The sequence below is a fragment of the Gopherus evgoodei genome, unplaced genomic scaffold, assembly GCF_007399415.2.
Source record: "Gopherus evgoodei ecotype Sinaloan lineage unplaced genomic scaffold, rGopEvg1_v1.p scaffold_48_arrow_ctg1, whole genome shotgun sequence".
Classification (NCBI taxonomy): Eukaryota; Metazoa; Chordata; order Testudines; family Testudinidae; genus Gopherus; species Gopherus evgoodei.
The window spans coordinates 379802-400612 of NW_022060069.1; the positions used below are offsets into that span (position 1 = coordinate 379802).

Sequence of the window (20811 nt, forward strand, 5' to 3'; positions counted from 1 at the left end):
TTGTTTTGTTAAAAATAAGCACGAACCTAAATATGAAGGTTGGAATTCAAGGCTTCATGGGGTTTTTTTGTGGCTGGCAAAGCTTGCACTGGCAGGGTTAGCCTTGGTGTTTGCAGAACGAATAAGTCAGGCAGTTAGCCCAGTTTAGTGCTTCAGGGATGCAGTCATGGCCAATAAGAAACACGGGGACTAAAACCAGCATTTACACTTATTGACAACATTATTACAAGCTTTATCACATTTTCGCTTTATGGCTTGGGGGCACTAGACGTAGTTAATCTCCACAGGGAACTTGGTGGTTTCTTTGTGAATCATTCTGCATGGCAGAGGCAGCCTCCTCCGTATTCTGTAATGATGCAGAATTAGCCTTTAATGTTTCAGCTGCTTAGAACAGGAATGCTAATGACCTTTACATTTCCAAGATTCCACGCAATGCAGTTTAGGGGATGGAGCTCTGAGGAAGGGTGACCTACTTTCCCTCTGTTTGCAGTTCTCAAATGGAGCCACATCTGCTGCAGGAGAACTGCTTGTGGGTGAGATGACTGACTGTTGATTTTCTGATAGATATGTAAAAAGGGCCAGGAACAAAGCTTGTTAGACTGTCTCTTTGGCATTTCACTGCCTGATGCTGACTCTTTTTTCCCAGCCTATTTTTAAACAGCTCTCTCTTTCTGATTTCTTATTCTCATACTGCTTTTACTTACAAACGCAAATTCAGTCAGAGCAATGAGTGACCAGCAGCAGAAAAAAACAAACAAACAAACAACCAAACCCCCCAAAATGCCACAATGCTGGGGATTGCGGAGAAGCAAGCTCTGCCTGAGGATACTGAGAGCTTTTATAGAACAGCTTTGAGGAGCAAGTGTGCTCCAATGGTCAAGTTATTAAGCTGGGAGACCCAGGGTCATTGCCTGCTCTGTTACAGACTTCCTGTGAGCTGTTAGGCAAGTCACTAGTTCAGCCCGCAGTCACTCAGTGCTGTTGATAGCCCCAGCCTGCAAACTGTCTCCCTGCCTCAGTTGCCCACCTGTAAAATGGGAATAATAATACTTACCCACAGGGGTGCTATGAAGATAAATACATGAAAAGTGGTTCCCAAACTTTTTGTCATGCCCCCTGCTTACCCATAATGTAATCTGTCCATGCACCCCTGGGAACCTGGCCTGGGGCTGCAGCTGGGGCAGCTCTGGGGCTGGAGCAGTGGTCAGGAGTGGGGCCGGAGCCAGAAGCCAGGCGACAGGTAAGGGTGGGGGTGGGGCTGGGGCTGGAGTGGAGCTGGGTGGCATGTGTTCGCTCCCCACCTCCTATGAGGGCTGGCCTGGGCCCTGCCGCATGCTCCACAGTTTGTGGACCAATGTCTTACTGGGATATGCCCCTTTAAGGTGGGTGCTTCAGGAGCCGGAGCTGCGGCTGGTCCTGTCGGCGTACGCCGACGATGTGCTCCTCGTGGTCCAGGACCCGGGCGACTTGGCGCGGGTGGAGGCCTGCCAGGCGGTGTACTCGGCGGCCTCCTCCGCCCGGGTCAACTGGGTCAAGAGCTCTGGCCTGGTGGTCGGGGACGGGTGGCAGGCAGGCTCCCTCCCACCCGCGCTCCAGGCCATCCGGTGGAGCGCGGGTCCGCTGCTCTATCTCGGCGTTTACCTTTCCGCCACGCACCCGTCTCCGCCGGAGAACTGGCTAGGTTTGCAGGTCAGGGTAACGGAGCGGCTCCGGAAGTGGACAGGACTCCTCCGGTGCCTTTCCCTTCGAGGGAGGGCACTGGTGCTCAACCAACTGGTCCTGTCCATGCTCTGGTACCGGCTCAACACCCTGGTCCCGGCCCCGGGTCTCCTGGCCGAGCTCCGGAAGGTGGTTCTGGAGTTCTTTTGGCCAGGACTGCACTGGGTCCCTGCAGGGGTACTCCACCTGCCCCTGGAGGAGGGAGGGCAGGGCCTGAAGTGCCTGCGCACTCAGGTCCACGTCTTCCGCCTCCAGGCACTGCAGAGGCTCCTTTATGGTGCGGGTAGTCCGGCGTGGAGAGCCCTGGCGCACGCCTTCCTGCGCCGCTTCCGAGGGCTCCGGTACGACCGGCAGCTCTTTTACCTCCATCCGAGGGGTCTTCCGCGAGACATCTCCGGGCTGCCGGTCTTCTACCAGGACCTCCTCCGGACCTGGAAGCTGTTCTCTGCGACCAGGTCCGTGGCGGCCACCGTGGGGGCCGACCTCCTCGCGGAGCCCCTGCTACACAATCCCCAGCTTCGTGTGCAGGTGGCGGAGTCCCCCGCGGTGCGCCGGAGGCTGGTCCTGGCGGGAGCCACCAGGGTCGGAGACCTCCTGGACTATGACCGGGGAGGCTGGCTGGATCCCCTGACGCTCGCTCACCGCATGGGGCTCTCCAGACCTTGCACTCCCCGGCGCGTACTCCAGGAGGTGGAGGCCGCTTTGCCGCCCGCTGCTCGGGCCTATCTCGACCGGGTCCTGCGGGAGGGCACGCCCCGCCCACCCCCCACCCCAAGTCCTCCGGACCTTTTCATCGGGCCCCTGCCCCGTAGGCCCGACCGCCCCCCCCCGTCCCTTCTCCGCAAGCCGGCTGCACGACCTGCAGCCGGTACGTTTCCAAACCGCACCGAGGAAACAGCTCTACACGCTCGTGCTCCACACTCTTCACCTCCTCACCCTCGTGTCCCGCCCTGATACGAAGTGGCGGGACCTCCTGCCACCTCTGGAGGGTGAGGAGCCCCGGTGGGCCAGCCTCTACTCCACCCTGGTCCCACGGCCCACTGGGGATATCAGTTGGCAGCTCCTCCATGGGGCCGTGAGCACGGGCGTGTACTTGGCGCGGTTTACCCCTGTCCCGGACACCTGCCCCTTCTGCGGCGTGAGGGAGACCCTGGCGCACGTGTACTTAGAGTGCGCCAGGTTGCAGCCCCTACACCAGCTCCTCACAGCCATCCTCTTGCGTTTTTGGTTACACTTTTCCCCTCACCTCCTTCTGTATGCACTCCCTATCCGTGGCCCCACGAAGTCCCGGGACCTCCTGGTCAACCTCCTCCTCGCCCTGGCGAAAAAGGCCATCCACGCGACCAGGGAGGGGAGGTTGGCCGACGGAGACTCCGGTGACTGTGGGGCTTGCTTCCGCTCCATGGTCCGATCACGCATCCGGGCAGAGTTCCTCTGGGCGGCGTCCACTGGCTCCCTTGACGCTTTCGAGGAGCAGTGGGCGCTGTCCGGGGTTCTCTGCTCGGTGTCCCCGTTAGGTTCCCTCCTTCTGACCCTTTGACCTCACTCCTGTCCCTGTTCTTTTATTAGTTGTCCCCCGCACTCAGTGGGTTCTGTGGCCCTGTGGTTCCTCCCCTTAGGCTGGGGGAGGATCCTTTAGCAGTGGGCGGGCTTTGCCTGCCCACTTCCCAGACACCCAATAGATAGATAAGGTGGGAGCACTGGGAATTTTAATTGTCAGGTGCAGCACTTAAGGAGTCAGGTGACTGAGGCTTATGTGAGTACCTGTGGAACTATATAAGACAAAGCTCTTGCTCTGTTCTGGGAAAAGCTAGGGGTTGGGGTGGGAGGATATGTGTGGGGGCTGCACAGAAAAAGGCAGGAGTAACTGGAGGAAAACAGTAGTTCAGGGCCCTGTATGAACTTGGGGAGAGGTGGGGCAGCAACAAGACCCATAGAAAGGTGCTGAAGCTCAGAGACAAAGATGACTGTGGCATCTGAGCTCAGAAGGACCTGGGGAACCTGGACACACAGGTGAAGGAAGGTCACTACCTGTAAACCTATATGACTAAGTCAGGCCTTGGAAGGGAAGACTTTCACTTAAAAAAACCCTTTGTGTGGGGTTCCCTTGGCTACAGCAGGGAAGGAAATGAAGGGGATTTCTACACCACGGTTGGATAGCTTTCTCCCTGCAAGCTTTACTGGCTAGAAATCACCCTGAAGATATGGTGTCAGGACCCCAGCATGGATTAGCAATGTGAAGTCACACCCAGGGTTCTGGGTGGTCTTATACAGCCAGCCTTGGGGTCTGTGCCTCTGTGTCTTTGCTGCTGTTTTCAGCTGTGCTAACTAGATTAAAGCGAGTATGGGTTTGCCTACTCATGCTCTAATCACTTGTTCAATTGTCCTGTGGAAAGGGCTGTGCATCTGGGCAGAAAGGGTACAGTGATCCTGTGACAGAGGAACCAGGGAGACAGCTGAAAGGAGAAGCCTGATCTAACCAGTCTTTATTTTCCTTGCTGCATGGAGCCTTGGGTCTCTCCTGCTCCCCTGTAGGATGAACTGTAGGACACCACTTGATCTGAGAGCACTAATTAATTACCCAAGCCAGCTGTAACTGGGATCCAGGAGTGAGCGACTTCATTGATGTGCCACTCTTCCCACTGCAGCCCCAATTCCTGGAAGACAGTGTGTTTGTGTGTCTGGGGAAGGCAGCTGAGCTCACCTGCATAACTTTCTCTTGCCATTGCCAACTCTTCTGCATCATGCTGAGCCCAGGGCATGATCTTTCCCTATTCCTAATTATGCAATCATCCCATAGTAAACAAAATAATTAGTGTTTATACCAAACACATAATATAAGCCTTGAATACCAACTGAGGTGGAACTTAATCTTTTTAATTGCACTTTGCAGTAATCACAGCTCCCTTTAATTTACATCTTTACACTTTGTTAGCAAGAGTCATGAGAACCCCTGTGTAGTGTGGTAGGTTGCAATTCGCACCCATTTTTTGGAGGCTTGAGCACTGCATAGGTCTTGTGCTGACCCTGTGCATTGGGGTACATGTCTCTGTGACCATGTAGGTCTGATCTGCATACAGATTTTGTACCAGTATTGCTGTCAGTAAAGGGTGTGATTATTTGTACCCATAGTCTATCTGTACCAGTACAGCCCCTGGGGTGGACACAGCTCTACTGGTAGAGAAGTGCCTTGTAATAGTATAGCTTATTCCCGGGACTTGGTTAAGTTAGACTCATCTAAGCACTTTTATACTAGTACAAGTACATCCATGCTAGGGCAATCAGTCATTTCTCCTACCTTGAGTCTGTTGCCAATAACTTAGGCAGCATCAAGCGAGAACTTGAAGCCCCTGCTGCAAAAATGTCATTGGTAATGGGGTATCTTATCAGGGGCATCTTTTGCAAACCGAGCACCCTGATAAGTCAAGAGACAAAGCTTGAGGATATATATAGTGTTTTCAGGGGAGTGCAACCTGGCCCCTCATTGTCATGAATGAAAAGAAGTTGGATGTTGTCTTGATTTATCATCATTGAATTATCAAAACTATGAAATAGTAAGAATTCATGGCACATGATGGGATCTGTTGTCTAACTGAAGAGGTCCTTTTCTCTCAAACAGTCCCCATTGCTCACTAAGGGGGGGTGTAGTCATCTGCTCCGAATAGCCTAGCAACTTCCCTGCGCAAATCACCTTTGACTGAGATCCAGTAAAAGCAAGATGGAAAAGACCCCCTGGAAGGCCTAAAACACAATGGCTGGGCAGTATCAACAGACTCCTGTCCCTCACAGGTATCCTACCCCATAACACCCCAAACTTGACTCAGGACAGAATATCCTGGAGGCACATAACATGGTCAGAGGCCTCTGTGCTGTCCATGCAATGGCATGAGAGCTAACTAAATGTGAGATGAGCTTGAGTGTGGACAAAATCTTAGTGCTTGTCATCCATCAATCTCAGTGCTGTACAATGAAGGGGCTGTATCTTTATTGTCATTTTAAACATGGGGAAACTGAGGCACAGGCAGAGCCATGACTTAGTAAAGGTCACAGAGTAGGTCCATATCGGAGTTGGGAATAGAACCTAGCAGTCCCAACTACCAGGCATTCATTTTTAACAATGAGAGTAATTAACCATTGGAATAACTCACCCAAGGGCATGGTGGATTCTCCATCAGTGACAATATTAAAATCCAGATTGGATTTTTTTTCCTAAAAGAAAAGCTCTAGGAATTATTTGGGGGCAGTTCTCTGTCCTGTGCTATACAGAAAGTCAGACTAGATGATCACAATGGTCCCTTCGGGCCTTGGAATCTATGAATCAATCTCTTAACCACTGGGCTGTGCAGTCTGCATTACTAGATGACTTCAAGCAGATATGAAACTGTAATCAAGAGAGGCAGTGAAGTCAGAGTGGAACAATGTTTTTCTTGGCTGTACATTTTTACTCTCACCTGTTTTAAGTGATGAAACATCCAACAGTAAAAGAAATCAGATCAGCAAAAATGCTCCAGGGTGCCTGACTTGCTTCCCCTTAACACAGGCGTGAGCAAACTACAGCCCGGGGGCCGCATCCGGCCATTCAGACATTTTAATCCGGTCCTCGAGCTCCAGCTGGGGAGCAGGATCAGGGGCTTGTCCCACTCCACACATGCCAGCGCTCTGTGCAGCTCCAGGAAGCAGTGGCACATCCCCCCTCCGCCTCATAGACTTTAAGGTAAGAAGGGACCATATGATCATCTAGTCTGACCTCTTATGCATAGAGGCAGCCAGAGGGTTTGTTGGCTGGCATAGGAACCGGAGGGAGGACCTGCTGCTGCTTCCAGGAGCTGCTTAAGGTAAGCAGTGCCCTGGGCCTGCTCCCCTGCCCCAGCCCTGATCCCCCTCCCACCCTCTGAACCCCTCGATCCCACCCTGAGCACCTTCTTGTACCCTCAACCTCTCATCCCCGGCCTCACCCCAGAACTTGCACCCCCAGCCAAAGCCCTCACCCCCTCCTGCACCCCAACCCCCAATTTCATGAGCATTCATGGCCTGCCATATAATTTTTCTGCTTAGGGTGACTTCTGGAGTGGGGGCAGGGATTTGGGGGAAAATCTTGGAGTATGTCCTGAAAATGGCCAGATTCTGGATTAGTCTAATCTCCCCTGTGAGTTTGTTCCATCCCCTTGTCTCTGCACTTACCCGTTTTCCTCTGGAGTGTTGTCCCACAGGAACGCAGGTGTCATGGATGAACCTAAATGGAGAAGCAGCACGTGGTTCTCCATGGCTCCTGCATGTCATGTTGTCTCTTGCATCTGTGCAAAAGCAGGTGTAGAACATAGTCAGTGTGACTTGATAGCATTGCCACCCTGTCAATGGCTGTGCCTTGTAGAGGGGAAAGGAGAACAGCTCTGGGTTTTAGTCCACATTATACACTGGCAGCATTCACACAGTGTGAACAGCAGCCCCACAGACGCTATTTCATTTGTAGGTGGGTTTCTTATCTTCAATTTTTAGACACAAGGGGATCTTTAGGCTCCTTAATTTATTGTGCTGTTTAAAGAAGACAGATTGCTCCTGGCCTGTATTCAGAAATGAATAGAAATAAATAATGTATTGAATGACATTCACAGAGGGCCAGTACAAGGCATGTGGATGGCCTGCATCGGTAGTTACACCAGGAATTAATTTGACCTCTGTCAAAGTTTGAATCAGGACTCACAATTTGTCAGACCACTCTGTTTATTAGCGCAGCGCTCCGCCAATAACATTCAGAATATGTGAGTGGCCATGCAAGGCCCAAACAGTCTTATTTATACAGATAAAAGAGCGGGAATTTAGACAAAGGGACAAAGAAATCAAAACAGTAAAATTCACCTGGGGCACAGCATGCATATCCTATTTCCTTACTAACTGTTATCGATTTAAGGCTAATGCTTCACCAGTTGCCCTTAAACGGTGCAATTGTTCTATGTTAACATCTGTATTCCTGACACCTGGTTGCAACATTCCAACAACTTTGCTTAAAGGTACAGACAACATTTCTTTAATCCTTTCTATTCTTACTATATAATTCATTTTACTTTCACACCTCTTAAACTGAGACTTTTTACCTATTATGTAGGGATCCTCTCACTGTTAAGGCTCCAAACTTAATGCCAAGACACCACGGTGGGAAAGGTAGAGGGAAATTTGGGGTGAAATTCACCCTTTTGCATAGCGCCAATATAAGGGATATGCACCACTTAGAACCACTCAATCCCCATTTGGGATTTTCTTTCTCCTAGGCCCCGTTACCATGGTGTCTGAGCTCCTCACAATCTTTAACACATTTACCCTCACAAGGCCCTGCAAGGCAGGGCAGTGCTATTTTCTTAATTTTACAGCTGGGGAAGTGAGGCACAGGAAGACTAAGTGACTTCCCTAAGGTCACCCAGAAAGTCTTGCAGAACAAGGAATTGAACCCCCTCTTAAGTCTTGTGCTGCTCATCTGCATAGGAGTGAATTTCACCCTCATTCCATGTTGCCAACACTTGCAGTTTTATCACAAATCTCCTAATATTAGGTGTGTTTCCTAAAGCCCTTCTCCGGGAATCATGGGATTAGATGGGAATCTGAGCTTTCCTTTAAAAAAAGAAGTTTGTAGCCCATGTGGTTTAAATGAAAAGCTTGAAAATACAGTTCTCAAAAGGCTGAAACAAAAAGGGAATTTTTTTAAAAAATCCCTGATTTAAACAAAAAAAACTTTTGGGGGTGGGAGAGTGACTTAGGAGTTTTGAACTCTTGGGGTTGGTGATACTGCTAATGAAGCATCTGTGGTAAAGTATTTGAATAAAGGTTTGATTTAAAAAAAAATAAGTAAATCTGTATTTGTTTTGTTGGCTCACCTGGGCAACAGAAGACCTAGAATTTTCTCTTGAGTAGAGACTTGCACCCAGACAAGGAGATGATAATTTCAAAGCCTGGTAAAAATGTAAAATAGATCAGTCTGCATGTGAAATTAGCAAAACATTTAGAAAATAATTTGTACCGAATATGACAGGAGGCCTATTCAAATGAATTAGGCTCCAGATGCAATCTCATTCTCACATTTTAAATGAATATTCTCATTTATCTTCATGAAAGATAAAGCTGGCTGTTGATGTCTGAATTATAAAAGATACCATCCCTTGCTGGTAAGTGCAGGTGTCAGGCTGACTTAGTGAGGCTCTTGCAACACTCCTCAGCTTTGCTTTTGGGGCCGGCTGACCTGTGTGTTTAGCTCCTGTGTACCTGCTCTCAGACTGGTTGGTGTCACAGGCTGAACTGTCCCTTTAAGGACAAGCCTAGGCTAATGAAGTCCTGCTCCAAATCTCAGCTGCTCTTCAGTGACTCCTGACTGAGAGGGCTGCAGGATGTGCTTGAGGTAGGGCACAAAAGGACCCGGGAAGAGTGAAGCAAGAGGAGAAGACGACTTGGGGTATTATAGTAGTGGTCTGGTGCAGGCTGTTAAGGTACCTGCCTTTTGTTTAGGGGTCCCTGTTTCAAAATGGAAGATGAGAGCCTCAGGTATGGTAGGAAAGGCTGGTTAGTTTGGACTCTTAACAGCTGTTTGAAGATTTTCAGACTAAACTTTATTTTTCTGTGGAAAATGGCCTTTTTAATAGAAATAGAAACTGAATGGTTGAAACTTTGTTTTTTCCATGAGAAATGTGTGGTGGTTTATAAATGCAAAACTTCAGCCGAAAACCCCAAAAGCTTCTGAGGCAGGGGGAGATGTGGGAAGAGGAGGTTGGTTTGTTTTTCACAGACATTTTCCGGGTTTTTTTGGTGGGTTTTTTTGGTGGTTGTTTTTTTTCCCCTGCCAAACTCCAATATTTATTAAAAACTTTTCACGGACAGTGTTCACTGTTTTCCAACTAGCTCTGTTCTTTATTGCTTTGGCTACAGGGCATGTGAAGACCATTTGTCAGGGGAGACTGAGGTAGTAGCCACGTCCTGATGGTGCAGCTGATGGAAAGGTAAGATGTACTTTCTTGTTTTGGCTTGGTTTCATGAGCCTGCCTTTAATGGACAAGCAAAAGAGGGCCACTTTTGCACAGCCTGGGTTACATTATGCACTCCTGTGTAGAAAACCAGCATCTTTAATCACAAAGGAGCATCAGGATTTTGAGATGATAGGGTGCCAAAGGCAGTCTTTGGGGCACTTTGGATTGCATGGCATGCCTCATAGAAATATCAGCCTCAAGAACTAGAGCTCATCTGAGAATAGCAAAAGAACTTCACTTATTTTCTTCTGAATGTCATAACTTTTTTGGTGGGGTGGGTGGAGAGACCAGCTTTATCCAGACCCAGGGAAACTGGAATTCTGCTCTCTGCTGAAATGAGAGGAATAGTTATAAAAGACTTAACTGGCGGAAGAAAAAACTCCAAGGGTTTCCAAAGACTTACTGAACATGTTATTAGTCTTCTGTCCTTTCAGAAGTTCAACTTTTTCAGGTGATCTGCTGTTCAAGTGCATTAGCTTTTAGCAAAACTACCTAAGGGTGAGGGCTGGGATTCTACTGATTTGTTGGCAGTCTGTTTTTGTGTGATGCGCACACAAATATGTAATAATGGGCCGGATTCTCCATTCCTGATTTACAACACTGGGAAATTGGTCCTAGTGACTGTAATGGAGTTACTCCTGATTCACAATGGATTGAATTAGGAATCAAACACATTGTTTGTTTTCATTGAAATGAAGGTACTTGGTCCTGCAGTGAAGGCAGGGGACTGGACTTGGTGACCTTTCAAGGTCCCTTCCAATTCTTTGAGATAGTTATATCTCCACATAGTAACCATATTCTAAGCCTGTTGCTTAATACTTTTTGTTTTAAAAAATTGCATTAACTTGATACATTAACTTGATCTGAATTTAAGGGTTTAAACCTTTAATCAGATAAATTCTGATACTTTTAATTCATTATTTTTTGTCTTCATCCTAATCCCCGCAATGTCACTTGAGCATTTAATTGGGTGTAATCTTGTTATGGTTTAACAAAGTGGATTCCTATACTTTTAATTTAAAATATTAATTGTGGGGATGTAATCCTTCCTTCCTGAGAGGAATTGGGCAGATGTGAGAGGATCTCGGTACCTTAATCTAGGACATTGCTGTATAGGGTGACCAGTGAGCAAATGTGAAAAATCGAGATGGGGGGGTGTAATATGAGCTTATATAAGAAGACGACCCCAAAATCAGGACTGTCCCTATAAAATCAGGACTTCTGCTTACCCTATTGCTGTGTATGGTGATTTGGGCCATGATAATTATGCGTGAAAATCTCCCCAGACAATGGGACTAAAATGGTTCCTAGGCCTTCTGCTAAACTTTTAGCCCAGCACGTGAATATCACCAAGTCAGAGGGAACTGTTGTTCCTACATTTCAGGTAGATTTTTGTTTTTCCACCCCCAAAGGAAGGGCGTCTCCCAGAAGCAAAACCCCTTTGCTTCACACCACAGTCCCCTTTCTCATCTGAGCTTGTCCTGCCATTGTCGTCTGCTCTGGAACTCTCTCCCATTGTCTGTGGTGTGTGTTTGTATTAGCTGTTGGCATGTCTACACTGGAGGTTAGTGAGCAGCAAGCCAGGGTGTTGAATCTACAATATGCTGCTGAGTGGTCTTTTTCCATGGGAACAATGCTACAGCACACTAAAAGTTCTGTATTGTGCTGTGGCAGTGTCCATGTGGTGAGTTAGTGTGCTGTGCACTACCTCTCTGTGTGGACAGGTGCTGAGATCAGGGCCCTGTTGTGCCTGGGGCTGCAGAGAAGCAGTTTCTGCCCCCCAAGAGCTCATAGTGTTAACTTGACAAAGGGTGCGAGGGAAAGGGACTTGCTCAAGGTCACGCAGCAGTTCAGGAGCAGAGCTAGGAGTAAAGTTCAGCCCTTGAGTCCCAGTTCTGCATCCAGTCCCCTGGACCACACTGCCTCTCTCTGCAATAGCGGTCCCATTCGTGGGGTCATCTAGCACAGGGCTTCTCTAACTTTTGTAGTGGTGACCCCTTACGCACAGCAAGCCTCTGAATGTGATTTCCCCGCCCCCCTGAATTAAAAGCTTTTTCTCTTTTTCTTTTTTTTCTTAACACAATTATAAATGCTAGAATGAAGCAGGGTTTGGCATGGAGGCTCACAGCTTGCGACCCCCCCATGTAATAACCTCGCAGCCCCCTGAGGGGTTCCAACCCCTGGTTTGAGAACCCCTGATCTAGCAGATGAGAGTCTAGCCTCACATTTGCTGATGTGCAGTTCTAAGTAGCCCACGCAGGCCCATCTCTTCATGGCCACGGCCACTGTGAGTGGCTCTGTGGCAGCTGAGATCTCTGAGGATCCTGGTGGTTGAGATACTTCAGCGGATGGCTCAGCAGGAGCACCCCTCTGGAGTCCGATAACGAGAGGTTAACAGCTTTGAGCACCAGCAAGTATGTTTATTAAAAGGGGCCTGATTTGTGCCTCCACTAATATCCTGTAAAACAAATAATAAAAAGCACTTCTGATTCCAGCTGTTTGGCAAGGAATACGTACGTTGTGTTCAGAGGGGCATTTCTGGGCTGATTTTTATCCCATCCCAAACTGCAGAAAACTTGGCAATCAGAGCTTTATCTTAGGCTAATCATCACATTGCTCAGGTATTTGTGGTGGTGGTTTGTTGTGTTTTGTCTTTTTTTAAACCAGGTGAGTGGTGAGTCAGGGAGAGTGAATTGTTGCCTGTCTCTCCCCCACTTTATTCCTGTCCAATTACTGTTCCAGTTTTAAGTTCTTGGAAAATATCCTACTACATCACACAGAATCCCACTTTTGGTACCATCCATTTTCTGTGGCTTTCGGCCTGCTGGAGGCTGAATGGTGCTTATTGCTGTTGTTCCCTGTTACACACTTGTGCTGTGTTTTTGGTAGCTTGAAACCTGGTCTCCCTCTAGCCCTTGGAACTGGCCAACAAATATGTTAATAGGAAGAGATCTGACCCTCATGTAGTGGTGTGACTCTTTGCAATGACTTGTGCTGATGGTTGGGGACAGTATACAATCCAGAGACCATACGGGTGTGTTTGGATGCTGAAGGGAAGGCGGCTGTGGGGGGAGTTGGTTTTACTACTTGTTGTATTCTAGTAGCACTGAAGACCAGTGTGTCAGATGCTGCATAGATGCACCATGGAAGACAGCCCACTGCCCTGAAGAGCTTACAGTCTGAATAGACATGGCAGGTGAAGGTGGGAGGGCAAACAGGGGAAGTGACTTCAGGGCTGCCAAGAGGATTCGGGGGCCTGGGGCTAGGGGCGGCTCCAGGCACCAGCACGCCAAGCGCATACCTGGGGCCGCAAGCCATGGGGGGTGCTCTGCAGGTTGCTGCGAGGGCAGCAGGCAGGTTGCCTTCGGCGGCATGCCTGCGGAGGGTCTGTTGGTCCCGTGGCTTCAGCGGACCTCCCGCAAGCGTGCCGCTGAATCCGCGGGACCGGGGACCTCCCACAGGCATGCCGCCGAAAATACCTAGAACCGCCCCTGCCTGGGGCAAAGCAATTTTGGGGGCCCCTTCCATAAAATAAAGTTGCAATACTATAGAATAGTATATTCTCATGGGGGCCCCTCTGCGGCCTGGGGCAAATTGCCCCACTTGCTTCCTCCCCCTGAGCAGCCCTAAGTGACTTGCTCAAGTCACACAGCAGATCAGTGGCTGAGCTGGGGATAGAATGCCGGTCTCCTGATCATCTGTATCTTGCACTAACTAATCCACATTAGCACTGAGTAGCAGGCGCTAAAGTTTCTTGCTGCCGAAGGCACTGATTCTGTGAATGCTGACACCTGTGGTGGGCAGGCTGTTTGGAACTGGGAGTTCTGCTGATGCTGTTTTGCTAAGAAGCTTAACATGGGACTTGTCTGCCTCTCTCCCTCACACCCCTCCCCCCATGGAAATGTGGAGTTTGGCTTAATGCTAAATCACATAAATTAACTACCCCCTTCTCCAAATGCTGTTTGATCAACCTCTGCCTATTTACCCCATCAGCTGCGGAACTGCGTCATTTTACTCCAGATGACTCAGCTGCTAATGAGGTATTATGCATATCATTGCCATTAATGTCATTTTCAAAGCAAGTGTCATTAGGGCTTCTGTATGATTAAAGTGTGATCTGATTTCACATATCCTTCATTTGGCTGTCAATTTTCCAGGGATCTCTGAAGTGAGCGAGTCAGTCTGCAAAAGCTTTGCTAACAAATAAAGAGATCCTGTGAAATTGTCTGCCACTTTCTCCTGATTTAATTCCTTTTATGTCAGGTGCGGGCAGAACATAATTATATTTCTCTTCTACTCACATTCTCTCTCTCTTTCTCTCTGTGTTATTGGAATCAGTAAAAGCAGGTTTCTTAACATTGCATAATATTTTCTTTTTAAAAAGTAACAAAATAAACAGTGGCCCTGTGTGGGCATCTGTGCATCTCAGAGCCAAACTGTCCCAGGGCTGCAACAGCAGGGGTGTTGGCAGAACTGCTGTGGGACGGCTGGTTGGCATGGAGGGGCATCAGCAGGAGCACAGGACTGGAATAGCAGAGCAAGCTCCTGTGCACAGGCAGAGCTGCATATGTATCCAGACTAGACTATCTGGTGGTATGCTGCCCCATGGGGAATCTTGCTCAGCACTCGCTTATGGCTCAACGGCCTAGCCCAGCTTAGTCCTGTCTTCTGGGCACCTCAAATACAGCATTCATTCATTTTAGAAAACTTTTGCCCTACTCCTGTAAATGGACCAGTGAACCCCCAAGGCACCAGAGTGACCCCCCAAAAAATTTGCTTTCAGGTCTGTGAAGATCAAATGACCACCATTTGCTTTCCTGTGTCGGTTCTGGAGCATCAGCAGATTGTAGAGCAACTGGCTACTCCTGGGTGGCTCAATCTTCTGGTGGCTCTGAGACACATTAAAGGAGCTAAGCTGCCTTGTGCGTTTCAGGGGCGTTCCAGGGGCTAACTACTGTATAACTTGACCACGGCGGAGTGGCCTCCTTCAGGGTGTTGCTTTGGGGCCTATATCCAGTAGGTGGGTTATGAATAGTGGCACTGTGGGATGTAGGGTTCCTGGTACCGTGTGTGTAGACATCCTAAACCTGGAAACTCTCTCAGGGGAAGGGGACAAGAGGGGATGGGTCTCGTCCCTGTCCAGTTGAGACCTGTGTAAATTTAAGGCACTGTACATGTTTTATTGCAATAAAACTATATTCAGGTAACTAGATGTCTATTAACAGATGAGTCATGCCACTTATTCTTGATAATGGACATTCTCTGATAATGACAGCAACTAGCAGCATTATGCTAAAGAGACTTTGGTCAGTGCAGTTGCCATGGCTGTGAGGTGGCATTTGTTCATTATAATGGCTACTGAAAGACCAGGTAATGGGCACTTCACTGCTAACAACTTAGCAGGACTTGCTTATCGCTGGGGGCTGGAGGCAAAAGATTTTACTAGCAGAAAGAACAATTATCAAAGTGTGAAATGTGGCTTGCTCTTTTCTTCAGGTGCTTGCTGTACATGTATATTTAGTAGCCAGGTGTTATTGTTTATAACTCCATAACTTGCCTCCTAAACTTCTCTGATTACACACATGCCTATATACCCTCCCTGCAATGCTCCTAGTATTTTGTGTGCAGCAGAAATTGGAAGCCATGAATAAAGTTAAAGAAACCAAGGACAGTCTCTCTCCCCCCATAACTAGCTCATTGTCCAAGTGTATTTTTCTAATATGTAAGTAGCTGTAAAATTTTCCTTCCTACAGTGAACTTTGTAAAATGAATTCTTCTTCGAGTGATTGCTCATATCCATTCCAGTTAGGTGTGCGCGCCGTGCGTGCACGTTCGTCGGAAACTTTTTACCCTAGCAACTCCAGTGGGCCGGCAGGTCGCCCCCTAGAGTGGCGCCGCCATGGCACTCGATATATACCCCTGCCGGCCCACCCGCTCCTCAGTTCCTTCTTACCGCCGTGTTGGTCGTTGGAACTGTGGAACACAGCTTGGCTGCCTTCCACATCCCTAGCTCTCCTTCGTTGTACAGTTCATAGTTGTAGAATAGTTGTTAAGTATAGTTAGTTGAGTAGTATTTTGTAAATAGTTGTAAATATTTGTTAGCCGGTTTGGCCCGTAGCCCTTCCCGGCACCCGGCACCGGGCCCATGCCTGGTTCGCCGGGCTTCAAACAATGCACGGCCTGTAAGAAGCCGATGCCGACTAGCGATCCCCACGACGCGTGCCTAAAGTGCCTGGGGGAATCGCACATCTCGGACAAGTGCCGCATTTGTAAGGCTTTTAAGCCTAGAACAAAGAAGGAGAGAGACCAGAGATTGAGGACTCTCCTTATGGAAGCGGCACTCAACCCGGCAGCTTCTCAGACTGTCGCCTCTACACCGGCACCGGACCGCGCCGGCACCGGAAAGACTCCCCGGCACCGTCCTTCCCCGGCACCGGGTCCCGGAGCAAGGCCCTCGACGTCTGCAACTCCATCCAGGCAGACTCGAGTGGAGCGCCCGGCACCGATCTCGGCCGCGGCACCACCGACAGGGATCCTGTCGACTCCGGGCCCGGAGAGTCCGTCGAGTCCGGTCCCTCCTAGCTCCCCCGTAAGATCTGGGGTTGAGCTGTTGGTCCCATTGACGCTGGAGACTTTTGCCTCGGCACGGGACCTAATCGCTCTGACAGAACCAGCTCAGCCTCCACCCCCGGTACCTCCGGTGCGGGTTGTGTCCAGAGGCAAGCCGATGATGAGAGCGCCGTCTCGGGACTCACATTCGCTATCCAGGTCCCGTCACCGTGGACACTCCCGATCCCGGCGCCGCTTGCAGTCCCGGCACCGCTCCCCTCAGCGGTACCGGTTGCACTCGTGGCACCGGTCATCCTCCAGACAGTCCCGGTCTGGTTCCAGTCACCGATACTGGCACCGGGACTCTAGGAGCCGTTCCCGCCGTCGATCAACTCCCCGGTCGACCTCCCGGCACCGAGCTGGTGGCAGGTCCCGGGCCCGGTCGACCTCCCGGCACCGAGCTGGTGGCAGGTCCCAGTCCCGGTCGACCTCCCCGCACCGAGTCGGCGGCAGATACCGGTCCCGATCCCGGCACCAAGTCGGTGGCAGGTACCGGTCCCGCTCCCGGCACCGAGTCCAAGACAGGCCCCGGTCCCGCTCCCGGCACCGGTATGACTCCCGGTACTGGTCCCCGGCACCGAGAACATCTTCGGCGCCAGGATGGGGGAGTTCTTACCAGCTACGTTCGGCCCCTCCATGGCCTTCCAGACAGCCGTCTGTGTCCTCACAGGCGGACAGTGTTTATGCACTGGACACAGGCAGGCATGCGGCCCTTTTTCAAGACCCTCCTCAACAGGACCAGGGACTGCAGCAGTGGGGGTTCTGGACACCCTGGGCGTACCACCAAGCCCAGGGCCCCCAACAGCTTCCTCCTAGGCCTGCGATGACTGAGCACAGGGCGCCGGAAGCATCGCTGTCTCGCCCCCCTCCCTCTCCGGACGGGGAGGCTAGGTCAGAACAGCAGGACCCTGAGCTCCCTCCGGAGTCAGAGGCGCGGGCTCAGACAGACCCCCCGCTGGACACTCTCTTGCCAGGGGTCTCCTCATCGTCGTCTCCCGATGAGGCTGTGGTGGGCACTTCTTCCACCAGCCCTCCCCCACTGGACCTCAGGGCACACCAGGACCTCCTCAGGCGCGTAGCGCAGAACTTGAACCTGCAAGCTGAGGAGGTCTCCGAGATCGAGGATCCCGTGGTGAGCATCCTCTCCTCCGATGCTCCCACCAGGGTCGCCCTGCCCTTTATTCGGACTATCCAGGCCAACGCCAATACGATCTGGCAATCGCCGGCCTCCATCCCCCCTGCTGCCTGTGGCGTGGAGTGGAAGTACATGGCTCCCTCCAAGGGCTATGAGTACCTCCACGTTCACCCAACACCGTGCTCCCTCGTAGTGCAGTCGGTGAACGAGAGGGAGCGTCACGGACAAGAGGCCCCAGCTATTAAATCCAAGGAGGCCAGGCGGATGGACCTCCTCGGCCGCAAGGTCTATTCGGTGGGGGCCCTTCAGCTCAGGGTTTCCAACCAGCAAGCGCTCCTTAGCCGCTACGCCTTTAACTCTTGGGTGGCAGCGGATAAGTTTAAAGAGCTGTTGCCACAGGAGGCGCGTCAAGAATTTGCGACAATTCTTGACGAGGGCAAGAAGGTCGCAAGAACCTCGTTGCAGGCCTCCTTGGACGCAGCGGACTCGGCCGCTCATACCCTCGCCTCAGGGATCACAATGCGCCGCATCTCCTGGCTTCAGGTTTCTGGCCTTCCGCCGGAGCTCCAATACACCATCCAAGACCTCCTGTTCGAAGGCCAGGGCCTGTTCTCGGAGAAGACAGACCTCAGACTAAAAAGTCTGAAGGACAATCGGGTCATCATGCGCTCCCTTGGGATGCACACGCCCGTGACACAACGCAGACCCTTCCGGCCGCAACAACAGCAGCAGCGCCGGCCGTATCCCCAGTTCCGTCAGCGGCAGGACCTTAGTAGGCGCCGCGGCAGAAATGGCAGGCGCAGACAGTCAGGGAATCAAGGGGGGCAGAACCAAAGCTCCTCCAGAGCCCCACCTGGACCCAAACCTTCGTTTTGAAGGTGCGCCCGAGGGCGTAGTACCAGTTTCCCCCACGGATCCTTCCCCCCCATTTTCCAACCGCCTTTCGTTTTTCCACCAGGCGTGGACCCAAATAACATCCGACCGCTGGGTCTTACGCACTGTGCAAACGGGATACCATCTGCAGTTTACGTCTTTCCCTCCCTCCCGCCCCCCACCCTCGTCCCTCTTCAGGGACCCCTCTCACGAGCAATTCCTCCGCCAGGAGGTGCAGACGCTCCTCGACAAAGGAGCCATAGAGGCGGTTCCGGAGGACGAGAAGGGCAAGGGGTTTTATTCCCGCTACTTCCTCATCCCCAAGGCCAAGAGAGGCCTCAGACCTATCCTCAACCTGCGGGAACTCAACAAGCATCTGGTGAAGTTGAAGTTCCGCATGGTATCCCTGGGGACCATTATCCCTTCTCTGGATCCTGGAGACTGGTATGCCGCCCTCGACATGCAGGACGTTTACTTTCATATCGCCATATTGCCACACCACAGACGTTTCCTTCGGTTCGTGGTCGACCGCCATCATTACCAATTTGCGGTCCTCCCGTTTGGCCTCTCTACGGCCCCGAGGGTATTCACCAAATGCATGGCTGTCGTTGTTGCACATCTTCGACGCAGTCGCATTCACGTGTTCCCTTACCTCGACGATTGGCTGATTCGGGGCACGTCAGAGCTGCAGGTCCACAGCCACGTCCGCAGGATCACCGGCCTTTTTGCTACCTTGGGCCTCATTATCAACGTGGACAAGTCCAGTCTGCTCCCCACGCAGAGGATAGAGTTCATTGGGGCCGTTCTGGACTCCACCTTGGCCAGGGCCCTTCTGCCGTTGCCCAGGTTCCAGTCGCTGTCGACCATCATTCAGCGCTTGCTGGCGGCCCCCCTGACCTCTACAAGGACATGCCTAACGCTGTTAGGCCACATGGCGGCCTGCATGTTTGTGACAGGTTATGCATGGCTCCGCATGAGGCCCCTCCAATCTTGGCTCATCGCGCAATACCGGCCAGCCAGACAGTCGCTAGACACGCTTGTCACTATCCCCCAGGGGATGTTGGACTCCCTCCGCTGGTGGCTAGACCAGTCCGTCGTGTGTGCGGGGCTCCCGTTTCATCTGCCCCAACCCTCGGTGTCCCTAACAACGGATGCCTCAGATCTCGGCTGGGGGGCCCACCTGGGAACCCTGAGGACACAGGGCCTGTGGTCCCCGCAGGAGGTGGATCTACACATCAACATGCGGGAGTTGAGAGCGGTCCGCATTGCTTGTCAGAGGTTCTGTCATCAGCTTCGAGGTCGTTGTGTCGCGGTATTCACCGACAACACGACGACCATGTACTATATCAACAAGCAGGGCGGCACCAGATCCTCTCCCCTATGTCACGAGGCAATGCGACTCTGGGACTTTTGTATAGCCCACTCCATTCACCTCACGGCTTCCTTCCTCCCCGGAGTGCGGAACACGCTGGCGGTCCGCCTGAGCAGATCCTTCCTCTCGCACGAGTGGTCCCTTCGCCCGGACGTCGCCCTCTCGATCTTCCAGAGGTGGGCTTGTCCCCGCGTGGACCTCTTCGCGTCCAGGGGAAACAGGAAATGCCAGGCGTTCTGCTCCTTTCAGGGCCGGGAACCTGGGTCTATAGCGGACGCCTTCCTTATCCCGTGGACGACCCACTTGTTCTACGCATTACCTCCGTTCCCACTGGTCCACAAGGTCCTTCTGAAGGTGCGCAGGGACAGGGCCCGCGTGATTATGATAGCTCCAGCGTGGCCCAGGCAACATTGGTACCCCATGTTGCTGGATCTGGCCATAGCCAACCCAGTCCCCCAGCCCCTTCACCCGGACCTGATCACCCAGGACCGCGGCAGTCTCTGTCACCCGGACCTCCAGTCGTTGCACCTGGCAGCGTGGCTCCTGCGTGGCTGACAGGATCTGAATTACGCTGCTCTACCCCGGTACGTGAGGTACTCCTGGGCAGCAGGAAGCCTTCCACCAGAGCGATGTACTCGGCCAAGTGGAAGCGTTCCTCCTGTTGGTTCACGGAGAGGGGTTTCCTCCCTATGGAAGTTTCGGTCGCCAATATTTTGGACTACATTTGGTCCCTCAAGCAGCAGGGCCTGGCGATATCGTCCCTTCGGGTTCACCTGGCGGCTATCTCCACCTTTCATCCGGGTGGGGGTGGCCGCTCGGTTTTCTCTCACCCGATGGTGGCTAGATTCCTGAAGGGAATAGAACGTCTCTACCCCCAGGTTCGACGCCCTGCCCCTACCTGGGATCTCAACCTGGTCCTGGCTCGGCTCATGGGGCCCCCCTTTGAGCCGTTAGCAACTTGCTCCCTGCTCTGTCTTTCTTGGAAGACTGCCTTTCTAGTAGCCATTACCTCAGCTAGACGGGTGTCGGAACTCCGGGCCCTCACGGTAGATACCCCGTATACGGTCTTCCATAAAGATAAGGTACAGCTGAGGCCG

General features: G+C 51.5%; 1 long non-coding RNA gene across 2 annotated transcripts in view; it reads left to right on the plus strand.

Moving 5' to 3' along the window:
- The first annotated feature begins 435 nt into the window (after nucleotides 1-435).
- LOC115642988 overlaps nucleotides 436-20811 on the plus strand; it is a 180556-nt gene continuing 160180 nt past the window's right edge. For both annotated transcript variants that reach the window (XR_003998271.1, XR_003998270.1), the window contains exons 1-2: nucleotides 436-533; nucleotides 9628-9698. This is a non-coding gene — a long non-coding RNA (uncharacterized LOC115642988). The remainder of the gene's footprint in view (nucleotides 534-9627; nucleotides 9699-20811) is intronic.